Source organism: Centruroides sculpturatus, unplaced genomic scaffold (genome assembly GCF_000671375.1).
Source record: "Centruroides sculpturatus isolate CEXI.00-Female unplaced genomic scaffold, Cexi_2.0 scaffold1923, whole genome shotgun sequence".
NCBI classification, from domain to species: domain Eukaryota; kingdom Metazoa; phylum Arthropoda; class Arachnida; order Scorpiones; family Buthidae; genus Centruroides; species Centruroides sculpturatus.
Genome location: NW_019386189.1, coordinates 68469 through 82155, shown reverse-complemented (window position 1 = coordinate 82155; position 13687 = coordinate 68469). Strand labels below are relative to the sequence as shown.

At 34.9% G+C, this 13687-nt stretch overlaps 1 long non-coding RNA gene across 1 annotated transcript; it reads right to left on the bottom strand.

Annotated features, from left to right (window-relative positions):
* Positions 1–545: 545 nt before the first annotated feature.
* On the bottom strand, positions 546–2035 carry LOC111614011. The gene is made up of 2 exons (XR_002754862.1): positions 1816–2035; positions 546–876 (listed from the first exon to the last, which is right to left on the bottom strand). It is a non-coding gene; the product is annotated as an uncharacterized LOC111614011 (long non-coding RNA).
* Positions 2036–13687: the final 11652 nt, after the last annotated feature.

Here is a 13687-nt window from a genome sequence, read left to right as displayed (position 1 = left end):
GCTAGTTAATTTAAAGGTGGGGAGATAGAAGGGTTGTGTATCGTATCTCGAGTAGGGAGGACTTAATAACGAGTAAGGTCATTAACAATTTACAATTTTTTTTTAATAAAACCCATCCCTATCCTAAAAATTAAGTTTTTTGCCATTTTATAATTAAAAATAAAATATTTTATTATTAAAAGCTTTTATAACAGATGGTGCCACACGCAGTTTAAAATGTTACCGGAAAAGTTAAAAATTCCGACGACAATTTGCTTAACAGTAGTTAAATTTAAGTAATTTATACCCATATAACGAATTAATACTGAATCCGTAATACTGCGTCACATCTGTATATTAGAGAATTAAGAAATGCTCGTCGGACTACTGACCAACAAATTTTGGGGTGTTCTGATTTGACTAGTGTAGGTTTTCCCTGCATCTGTTAATCAAATTTTTCTCTTGTTTTTTGCTAATTGCTTAATATTTTTGCTCTTTGCAAACAATTTTATCATCGGGAATAAACACGCGTGCAAACTTTCGGCTAAATCAGAAATTGGGTGAAATTTGAGTTATTCTATCGAGTACAGAAACTCGAAATTTTATTCTAAAATACTACAAAATTTACTGTTGGACGAAAATCTCTTTTCGAAAACGAGTACGCGACAATTTTCGTAGCTTTTCGATGACATTCGTAAGCAGAAAATTGAACAAAAACATTTATTTAGAAACCGTAACAGAGATCGGGTAGTATATTGAATGTCTCCGTACAACTGCGAAATTTTGGACCGCCATGTTTTTCTCTGGCTGCTTCATTCCTATAATAGCTTAACATGAACGTGTCTATAGCTTTCTTCATTATTTCGTCGCTCGGCATATCCATCCTGCGATATCGAGCTGCGAGAAATATTAAAAATGTGTTACCGTTATTTCATATACAATATAAACGTTTAAAGAAGAGTCTACCGTCATTTCGACGCCACGTTAATAGGCCGAACGTAATTTTTACCATAGTTTTGCGACGGCGTACATTTATTTTTAAACAAAAAATTAAAAATTGTCGAGGAGTTTTGTTAACAGACGTAAGCGAAAATGATCGATCGTAGTTATACAGGCCGAGATACGGACATATCGTTATTTGCCATACGAGAGCTCGGTTTCCAACATGGCGTCGAAATGACGATAGTGCCCGTTTAACAATAATTCGACACCGGTTCCGGAATCCGAGAACTATTATCGGATTTTTAAAAAAAAAACGGACATTATTCGCGTATCGACTCGGAATGAAAAGAAAAATTATTTTAATTAAATAAAAATTAAATTACGAATATTTTTAAAAATTCGTTTTAAAAGTTCAACGAGGAGGACCGTTGGCTAACACGGAACAAAGGGTTGGTTGTACTTTGACCTTGGCGTTAGAAACAATGCTATAATTCGTCGTTAAATTCACTTTATAGTTTTATAATTCCAAGTATCCAAAAATCTATATTTAATATTTTAAACATTTTAAAAATGGTTGTTAAACAACCATTTAAAAATGTTGAAATGGTAAAAGTACAACCAACCCTTTTGTTCCCATATTCGAAATCAAGTTGCGCTCTTTGTTACAAGTTACTGCTTTGTAGCGTTAAGAAACAATAAATATAATGAAAGTTTAACATTAAACAACAATCAAATTTTAGTTATACTTTCTATAAGCATCTATTTACCACGTAGTTCCACTAGAAACTCAAACTATTTAAAATTTATTGGGAAACAATTAACTAAACAATAGATTTCTTACACCCGTCATTTCTTTGAATATTATATATAAAATTATTTCAAAAACGTAATTACCTCTCGCTGGTCCTTCGTATTCAATGTGGTGTCCAATATATTTTTTCACGTATCTGTCGTAAACGAAAAAATAGAAGTTGAGAGCGAGCGCCATTAAACTAAACATGACGAACAAATAAATCACACCAGTGTAGAAGAAAATCGCCCTCTAATGGCGGTAGAAAGAATTACAGAGTACATTTATACTAACAACTCGCACTGTTCCGAGTAAAGTATGACTCATTTTTCGTCTTTCTCTCCAGGAGGATTTTTCTAAAATGACATTGAAAATCAATTGTTTCGTTTTAGATAAATTAAGTAAATATTTAATTGTAGAACTCGGCGAAGTATGCAAATAACAGTATTATCGAATGAAACTTTACAACGTGCGAATTCTTTCGTGGTAAATGTTGTTTCTAGTTAAATAAATAAATAATGTATGCAAATCTAAAATGGTGAAGAACGTGACGTAATTTGTGGATCGTGTTTCGTTGGTAGAGTGGCATCATAGACGCGATAAAGCACGATTTCGGATGACGTTTAGTAACGTATACATTGACGAAATGGTTACGCATTCAAATCGTCCGATTAGTGTAAAACTTGGCACGCGACTACGGCTTAAATAGGCCCGTAAATGTTACAGCCGTGGCCTGTTTGCCAGTCAGGTGATGCCACTAGAGTGCCTTAAAATCACTACCCAACTATTCTACAATAAAGTTCACGCGGGCCGACTGCATTCAAAATTTTCACTGTACTTGTTCTTCGGAGGTCTTCGAACGTATACTGGGCGCAGCTGACGGAATTTGAGAAAGGTAGCTTCATCGGGCTAAGCTCTTGGGATGTAGGATGACCGTTCTGACCGACTGCGAGGTGTTGGGGGAGTAGATACTTGAGAGCAAGTAAACGGGGGCAGGCTATTGACATCCAAATAGATAGTGACACAAATAATAGCAGCTGCAACGGCACGTTTGTCCTTCGTCTACGGCAGTGGTTCCCAGCCTTTTCTAAAGTACGGAACACTGCGGTGAAAAAATTTTTTAAGCGGAACAATTACCTAAAGTAAAATGAAATAAGTTTATCATCAGGTCTTTGTTAAAATTAGACAGTTACAATTTCAATTCTATATTTTTTAATATTTATCGAAAGAATTATAATTAATAAAATATTTACACACAAAAATAGTTTTCCTCGAGTAACTCATTTAATGTGAAACTTGTGCTGATATATTTTACATATTTCTTCTATATTGGGACGTATACCAGATAAGGCCACCTTCATTTTTTCTCCTAAATTTGTTAACCTTTCTCTTTTTTTACTTTTTATGTTGGTTAATGTTGAAGACACTACTTCACATAAATATGAAGTTGAAAAACATTAAAATTTTTATGGCTTTTCTTGATATTTGCGGATGTTCTCGTTGGACATATATCAAAATTCATCAAGATTTGTTTCGACGTGTTTGATTTTCAAAGCGCGGTCAGATGACAAAGATATAAGCTGCTCTTCCTCTGGCACATTATATCCAAGATTATTAAGTAATTCTGTTGAAAATGTATTGCTAACCTAATCATATTTATTCGTGTCCGGAGAAGGATAATATTTTGTTACGTTGGTGTCCAATATTGATAAATGTTCCGATATCGAGGAAACACAATCGGTGCTGTTCTCGCGCGCAGATGGAAATAAGCTCAGATTATTTTCTTTTACTCTTTTTTCCGAAAATGATCTTGCTCTATCGACGTTAAAGTGTTTTCATTCGCACTCCGCATAGTCGTATTGACAGTTGTTTAAATAATTTAAAATATCTGTTAAATAGCTTCGTTTAGCGTATCATATATCACTCCTAAGATACTGCTCGAAGTACGTATTTTCTTGTTCGAAGAAAATAAGTAATTACTTTTTAGTTGTAGCATACGCGAAAGCACCTTTCCTCGAGAAAGCCATCCGATTNTTGAGATAAGAGAGAAAGCCAAGGCACTCCCGCGACAGATCGCGCATAAAATATTTTCTACTTTCGCTCCTTTGAATTCGATATTGGATATCCCGGAGTTGTGATCTGACCATTGGATCATCTGGACTGCCATACTCTCTAATACCGACACCATCTGGACCAGATTGATGTTTGCCTACAGCATACCTATTGAAAGTTTTCTTTCTTTTATTGATTGCGAATCTCGCGCAGAATTATCGGGCCTTTTTGCATTTTCGATGCGTTAATTAACGTCCGATGATTTGTCAATCATTCGATCCATATTGTAAAAGTTCCGATTGCGGGAATGAGCGACAATAAGAAACGAGAAAGGTAAGGAAAGAGCTCGGTTACCGCAGTATAAGCTGTTGGAAACGGAACCCGAATACAACGAAAACCTGTCTAAACCGAAAAAGTGCTTCAAACGAAGTGACTTTCCATCTTAAATCCCAGATATAAGCCGGAACTTTTCCAGCTTACAAATGGGAGAAGTTATTGGAAACGAAGAACGTAACTTAATCTAAATAAAGCGGTATATTAAAATTTCACTTCTAGACAAGAAAAAATCGTCTCTGGGTATAAACGTTGTCGCGGAGCGTGAGAAAATCTTTATTCGACCTTATCGAGGAAACGGAAGTCACGCAGCGACGGACATACGGACACAGGATTTTTCTTAATATTAATGTTTTGTTTTTTGGAATTAACCAGAAACCGAATCGAGAATTTTCACGAATCGAACGTGTTTCGGAAAATCGACTTCTCGAGAACAAGCGACGACTGGAATTCGATAAAACAATGAGAGTAAGATAATACAGAACTGTCAATTTGTCTCGAATCGAGTAATTAGTAAGATTTATTTTTGTGTTTTTATGGAGAATGACTAATACACGGTATCGATGGCATTTGTATGACCTGTCGTTTTGTTCAATTTTTTTTTTTGTCAATTTTCTTGAATGTCACGCTTTACATTTGAAACTCTTTTTTGTAATAATAGGCAGAGTCCTCTTCGATGGTGTTGTAAAATTTCAAATAAATTGCTGCAGTAGTTTCTGATTTGTGTCCAATTTTCACTTTCGTGCTTATTTTTTGAAGGGGAGTGTAAAAATAAAACTTTTGATTACCGAGAAATGTGTAATTATAAGAATCTTGACTCTTATAATTATTTTTCAAGTGGTAAAGGAGTTGAGATTTTAATTAATAGTTGTCATAAAATATTTTTGTCCTTACAAATGTACAGCCTTCGCAAACCCTATCAGTGAGTAATCGTGCTGTATGGACTTGTCTGTCTAATGATCGCAAAGTTATTAATTAATCTAGCTGAATTGTACAGTACATTCGATTTCATTATCCATTGTATTCAACCTATTCGAAACGAAAACATACCGAAGCAAACGTAAATATTCGATACCTCGCAATTCCGGTTTACAGAGGTTTTACTGTATATTTCTAATTCTCATTCTTTACCTGTTTTAAATACTACAAATAATTATTTTTACATGTTGAAGCCTATTTTCAGATACTGTATTCAAATTCAAAAGACACGCATTACATATATCTTTTGAATTTATAGAATTCTGATAATCTTGTTCTCGTTTTCATGCCGAAAATTCTACCCGAAATGCGGAAACATAAACGGTTAAATCCACAAATGTTGACGATCTGCAGGGGTTTAACGGTAGATGATGTCGTTCTCGTGGGTGTGGTGGCTACTATACATGCTTCTAGAAGATCCGATTATGCCCGAAAATCTTCACAAGAATATAACGTACGAGTAGAGTATAACACGGGCCAGTTTTGCATCATTATTTCTTGTCACTCTAACACATTAGACTTTCAACACTACGTTATGGGTGCTTTTCCGTGTTCGTTATACGAAGTTTAACTTTACAAGTGCCTATAATACAGATACGGATTGAATTTTCTTAAGATATTCACTCGTGCGCTTCTAATTAGAAAGCTTCGAGCAATCCTCCCTTGGGACAACGTTCTCCGCGTCTGATTTTATCCACTTTCAGAAGAAATAAAAAAAAGTCCAGCATGGCATTCCACAACTACGAGAACAAAATTCGTTATTAGTTAACAAATATACAGCGTACATTGTGTTATATTCTTATACTAAATATACAATATAATTTAGAAAATTCCATCGATAGAACACAATAAAATTAACACGATATTCTGCACTTCATCTTCAATAAATGTCACCGAGTTTCGTTGTCAGAGATTGGAACCAAATAAAACAGAGTAAAGTAAAAGTCGTCTTCCTATTATTATTGTTCGCAATACTTTTTCTGTTTTAAATACTATCGTTTCAACATTATATTCTACCCCTATTTTACTCCTGTAATTTCTTTTATGAGATACTCAGCTATTACATAACACTGCATAACCCACAATACGGAAAAGATAACTCGACTACATGTTTTGTAATTTAAAACTGAAACAATATAATAATATTCATAAGATAATGAACGAAGAACGAAGATAATAAACATTTTGAAATTTATATGTTATACTCAATATACCGTGATACTGTAGACACGCTCGCTTACATAATTAAATTTCTAGCGTAATTTGAGCTGTTGCCATATAACAGAATAATGTTAGTTTACATAATACTACGTAGCAATGTAACAAAGTTATTGATGAGAAATCTGTACATCGGTAAATAATTACTTAAAATTAGTTAGCGTAATATTACAAATAGTTATTTAAAGTAGTGTTGTTAAAGCAACGATATAGTTTAAAAAATCGGAAAGAGACTAACTTTGATGGCGATGCTCCTCTTCACAATGAAGTCAAACAGAGTAACTCCGATGGACGGTCCCGTGTATCTCTTCTGAATATTGGTCATCTTAATAAAATTAACATTAAGTTATTTCTACGTTTATTACCACGTTTAAAGCAAATATAAACTGCATAAAATTATCTTATTATTATTTTGTTAGTTAAAGGAATTCAGAATATACAAGAAAAGAAACGGCCCGTTTAATCCATTGAATTCAATGAATCGAAAGAGAGTTTCATATAATATTGTAACTTTCCAAAATTTGAAGCAAATATTTATTAAACAAAACTGCGGTTAAAAAGTTTTGAAGGCACATTTTGAAGAAGGCTGCGATGTATTCGAGGATGTCTTTGTAGACGATAAACACGGGTTGTTGATAAAGGCACGTGTTCGGCTAGCGGGGCAAATGTTTAAATACCGTATAAAAGATTTCAACGAATATATGATTGTAAATAGAAACAGGAAATTTCATAAACCAAAAAATTTACGCCAATTATAACGACGATTTTCACGAACCGGGAGTTCGTGTATAGGTAATCTCGGCTCTCCCTCTCTTAAGCTTTCCATATGAGGTCTCGACTTTCATTTATCTAACTCTGTTCTCGAGATTAAGAAAGGACAGACAGCGGACGGACGACAGTAGGAGTTTATAGCTCTACAGTTTTTTTTTCAAATTGCAGCTCAATAAGTACCCTCCAGTAACCGAGTGGATAAAACCAGCGGACACCGGTAGTCGGTCGTCTCCAACGGACTGGCAAGTGCAGTTTTCCGGGTTTTCTTCGCGTTAGTAACATGTAAATAGGGGCCAACTTTACATAAAATTTTTTCCGGGATGCATCTTCCTTGGCGGATAGCCAAAATAATTTCAATAATGTTTTTGTAAACGCGATAATTAGGAGTTCGAGCTTACCTATCAGACACCCGGACACCCGCTCCTACCTCGATTCATCTCCCCTTATTAACTCGTAAACTCTTTGCCCCAAACACCCTTTACCGATACTGTTTAAGATGTTCTAACGTTTAGCCAAATTAATGTACGGTACGTGCAACGATTTTAAGGCGCAAAGTGGAACTAGAAGTCTTTTTCTGTGCCGATAATTATTTCTCCTATTTATTATCGTGGCGATGTCGCTTCGTCCAAAACTTCCCGTAGTTATAGTCTGCGCAATGCGCAATTCTTATGCCACAACTTTCAAACGTTTCCTTTACTTAGATGTTTTTGCCGAGCTTTACTTTTCCAACCTGGTTTCAGCAGATTTTTTTATGGGAAATAAAAAGTAACTGCACATAAAAGAATTACTGTATTTTTCATTTCTACGGGATTTTTTATTTAAACGAGTGTTTTCTTTGTGTATTTTTGATGGGCAAGTGCAACGCTTCTTTTATTTCCCACAAATACTAGCTATTTATAACTTTACTGGAAAAATTTTAATTTCAATAAATATGGTTCATAACACGACAGAGGTCAAATTGTAGTTTTTCATTGTAAATAGTTTTACAAGTTGAAACCAAAATTCTCACAAACGAACTATAACTATAATAAAAATACAGGAATACTACTTATATTCTGCAAAAGAAAAGAACACTCTACTAAAAAAAAAATGAACAACGTACCGAACACGGTACGGATCAGACTGACTCGAGTACACTATAAATAAACAATCAAGTGTCCAAGAATAATGCCCTTCGAGACCTGGCTCGTACTTAGCTTATAAAAATATTGTTATATCGAGGGTTAAATGCTACACTTACCACTTTACACTCTGATCTTACCGTTTTTGTAATAATTAAATAAAACGTAAAAATTAGCTAAATTCGAGACGAAACAATCTAGCTTTACATCACTCATCTAATTGCCTAAATCTCAAACCTAAAGGCAAACAAAACAAACTAGATTTAGATGAGGGAAAAAAACAAATTCTAAAATGAAAATCCTGTCCAACACGCGGTATAGACTTCGATGTTTTGACTTAAAGTAAAATGGAGGACGATAGTACCCGTCGTTGCCACAGTGGCGTACCGTGTGTGTTAGCCGCCCGGGGCGGAGAAAAATTTCGTCCCCCCCCCTTATTTAGGTATTTCAATTTAAAAGACCAAAATTCAGTTTTGTCACAGAACAAGCAATGAAAAATTCGGTGGTAGTGCAGCGACCTGTTTAAAATAGTTCTATTGGATATTAGTGGTGTATATGAACGCGAATGAATCGTACAAACAGGAAGAAAAGGTCAACAGGTTTCCAGGATTTCCTTGGATAGAAGAATTACTAGTTCACCCGGACAGCGAGCCGATTCCCGGACTTCCGGACGATAGCACTATCGTAGGCGCGATGCAAGTATAGATTGGGATGTTTCAAATTTTTACAAAATATTATTATTATTTATTGTGAAATTTTGCCGCCCCCTAAAAAGTGCCGCCCCCACTACGGTACGCCACTGCGTTGCCAACAAGAGTACTCTATTTAAGGTCACAGCCACATTCCATAGTATTATGTTCTAGCACGTTTAATTAATTTAATACGCTACATTTTAAATGACCGCATTGACTGTATTCTAATTTTATGAAACCACGAGTTTCTCCTACAATAAATTATAAATAAATGGTACACTTACCAAGAGATTGTCCATCGCATTCCACGTGGTGATGAAGTATTTGTGCAATTCCTTCAAAGGCCGTCTCGCCTGCAAATGATTAGAAATATTTATGATTATTTGTGTACTAATTATTTTATAAATATTTCTCAAAACCTAATTACCGACATCCACAGTTCCGCAGTGATTAGCGCACAGGTCACGACGAATACAAAACTGATAACGAGAAGTACCGCAAAGAAGACAAACATCAACCAACTCTTCTTTGTATAAATCAATACGTAGACAATAATACAGCATATCGAAATTCCTAAACAGTAGACGCCGGCAACAATAATCTTAGCGGAATCGTTAAATTCGCCAATCATTTCCGTATACTTATTATATCTTCCGTAAACCGAGTACAAAAATTCTCGCAGATGTTCCTCACTAACGTTGGAATTCTGGATTTCTCGCGTAAGCGCATCAATTTTATTCTTGATCAACAAGAAGACAAACAACGAAATCGGTACACCGAACAAAAGATATCCGTAAGTAAAAATAAACGTAGTGCAAACGGCCGTTGCGCAAAATGTAGCTTGCCATTCTCCAGATTTACTCAAAAGTGGATAACCCACGACGATAATAAGAATATACGAGAAAGCAATTAAAGGAACAAAACTGCATATTTCTAGTAGATGTAATATGTTCTGCGTTTTATAAACAAAATATTCTTCCTCCGGGTTTTCTTTCTGAAGCGAAGGACAGAATCTTCGACCGATATGTAAACGATTAACCGTGCAGTTAATTGCCGAGATTAGATTTACGTCCAGGTAGAGAATCTTAATGATTAATGCATCGTCACCGAACATTTGCGTTATTTCCTCGCAAGGAAGGAATCCGGGGGAAAAGATGGATACGATAAGATACATCGTAATTATCCAGAACAAAATGCATACTAATGTTTGGTAAGTTTTGAATATTGTTCGAGACAGTGCACTATTTCGTCGCGGACATTCTAATATTAATGCAATGCCAAAGATTTTGGTACAAATCTGAGACGAATGCAAAATACATCCCAAACAATCGCATTTGTACGAAGTAGGCATCGATGTTGCTGTAAATTATATCAAATAAATAGTACATAAAAAATAGTCAAACGACGAAATACATCATTTGTGATACTAAGAGTTACGAAAGTTATCTATTTTAAGAACTTAAAGAATAATTGCGCTCGTTTCGGTAAAAGAAACTGTGTAAAAAAGCGAAATGCGTTTGGAAATCCTTCGTTACGTTTACCACACGAAAAGCGCTTTGAGACTGCCTTAGAAAGGAAAGTGATGCGAGAAATACGCTATTATGTTTAATGTTAATTTCCAAACTTAGCACTAAATGCCGTAATGAAGATATTTTCTCGAAAGTTCTTAGAAAGTGTCATCCTCCGCTCAAAATACTCATTCTCCGCCATCGGACTTTACGGACTTACTTCGGTACGCGTGTACTTAAGATTTGAACGTCGAATGTAGGTCGTTATTGTCGATCGATGCGTTTAATTTGGTTCGCATCGATCGACAATAAAGTTTATATATACTTTTTGAAAATCGATCAGTTTTCTAAATATAGAGAATTAAATGATTTCTTCTAAAAGAACGTTTTGAAAAGCTTACGTAAGTTGCCATTAAAGACAATTAGACGAGTCGTCGTTAATTAATATTCGATGATTACAATATTAAATTAAATATCTTCTTCGGTGATTTTGACTTTCTGGACAATAATTGCTCTCTACAAAATAAAGAGAGTAGCTTATTGTCTAACTTTTCGTAATAGCAATCTTGTCTCGTGTTGACTTTTGCCATTATTTATTATCAATTAAATTAGTTATGTAACGCATTAGATAAAGAGAGAATATTTATGAATAGGTCATTAAGTATAACGAAAGTTAATTGAAAAATATTCCTAAAATTCTGAATACTTTTAATGTGTATTTTTCGTGTTAAATATTTAATTAATTGATTTACTTCTCAGTTTTGCTCGATACCCCCGCATTTCGGCTATTCGATAAGCTCGCTCGCTAAGTTCGTACGAAATATCTCAGAAAAATATATTATATCAATATAATAAAACTTTTTATATGACTTCTTAATATTCCATATAATTTTAACAATTTTTACATTTTAATGACTTTAAATAATACAGTAGTTAAATAATTAAGCGATTAGGGAATTAGGGATGTAAATAAAACCCTGACGAAAGAGCCGGAATATTACTTAATTAAAAGCTTAACCGACCCAATCTCTAGCCGAATACGGTGGGGACCGATTTCTTCGTAATACAGTATTAGACGTAATATAAACAGAAATTTTTCCAGTTCGACGAGTGACCGAAAAGTTGTAAACTTTGGAAATTTCCGTGGACAACACCCGGTCCTAAAACGAATTAGTTAGAAAACAAATGACTATTAAGTTTAAGAGCCGCCGCAAACTAGCGCTTTGCCAGAGCAAAACGCTAGCACAACCGATGACGTCGAAGGCTCCGCCCCTTTCTTCTTGCCCGCGCTGTTTTTCCTTCGCTAGCGCAGCGATACAAGAGTACGCTCGCTGTTCACAGAATTCAACAACTAGAGCGTTTACGCTAGCAAAAGAGAGCGGGGAAGACGGATGACTACGTAAACGTGTCACATATCGAAATAGAATTTTATCGATGTACGTAAATTACATGATTAATACATTCAGTATTGAAAAGAAAATACTATAACCGTTGTATGTAAATAGTAATACTGTATACAGTATAAATAGTTTTCGGCTAGTTAAGCCTAGTTAGGCTTAACTAGTAAACATGTTTCTTCCATGCTGTTTCAAAGTTCGGAACGAAAACTGACTGATTACAAGTTTAGGTTATAATAAAATCTTGTTCTATAGCCAATCTACATCTGTGGAATCCACGTCACGTGGTCTACGTTACGCCAGCAAACGTTGTGTACTGTACTTTGCGGCTGCTTCGTGCCCGCGTAGCTTACCTAGCAAAGATGGCTCATAGCATGGTGGGAAAAAAAGGCGGGGCTTAGGAGCGCGAGCATCTTGTAGTTTTCGGCGGCTCTAATGTATTTGGATTTTTACGGCTATGCTGGGAAACGTTTAAAATCTACGACAACCCCGTCGCGTCCTTTGATGTATACGCGAATAAACAGGCATTTGAAATTGACCGGTACGGGCACCCTGGGGATTTGGCAGTCCGCGTGCACGCACGCACCGCGCACCTAGCGGGACCGTCTCCGATTCCACTGGTAGGGAGCTATTTGACTAAGTGGTTAAGATTTAAAGAGTAAAGAATATTTTATGTTATTTTTATGTACGTTTCATTACAAAGCTATATTTAATTATAATTTTTTTAAAGTATATTCGTACAATCGAAGAATGTTTTGTACCAGGTATGTATATCCACCACACATTTTATTTCACCAAGTAAGTTTTTATAATTTTATTTTTAATTTTAGCCCTTATATCGTGGCTAGCGATTCGGAATGTAATTGCGATATTGAAAATTTATTTTTAAAAAGTTTTGGCTCGAGATCATATAATGAAAAAGAAAACATTATTAAAAGAGAAAGGCCAATGCCTAAGTTAAATATAAACGCTTCAATAAAAAAATTTGTTCGATATTTTCACGATAAAATGGCTCTGTAAATGCATAAAAATGCATTTACAGAGTGAAATTAGTGTGTGGAATAAGAATGTCTTTGACAATTTAGCTGGCAAAAGACACGAAAAATCGTCGATTCTTTCGTATTTGAAGCAATTTGGAAATCGAAGCGGAATAGAATTTAACATTAGTAAATAATATAAAATAAATATTGAAAATTATAATGAGATAGTTATGGCATAGGTATATTTAAATTAATAAATCTTATATGTTTTTATCAAAGCGAGAATCAGCATTTAGAGGGCATAAAGAATCTATGCCCTCTAAATGCCGATTCTCGCTTCGATAATTATATTGAAGTAATTAGAGGTAATTATATTGAACTTGTTTATTTATTAATTACGTCAGATAAATAATCTATTAAAAATACATTTAAAGAATTAACTGATTGCCCCTGGAAATCGGCTTCTTACAGAAACACGGCTTTCCTCTCATCAAATGTCGCGGCACGCCACTGACTCTGATGTTGATTTCAGAAAAAGTAGATCACACCGCCACTGTCGGCTTTTCCGAGTGGCAGCGGACACTCTGGCCGAAGTGTCATTTACACGAGTCACGTCTAATTATTCTAACGCCGGCCAATTACGAACATTAATTTTTTAAAGATCAACGAATGAAGTCCGCCCTAATCGCCATTCTTAAACACGATGGTGAATTCGTTTCAAACATAAGACACAATTCCTGAGTATTTTCGACCTAACGTAAATTTTATACTATTTAACACGATATTAAATAAGTATTTGTTATTGTTACAGTCCGGGCTATTCGATATCCTATTAAATTTTTTAATATTCGTATCTCGATTATAAATTACCGCAATTACAAATTACAAATATAAATGTTTATAGATAGAAATATCACGATACCGAT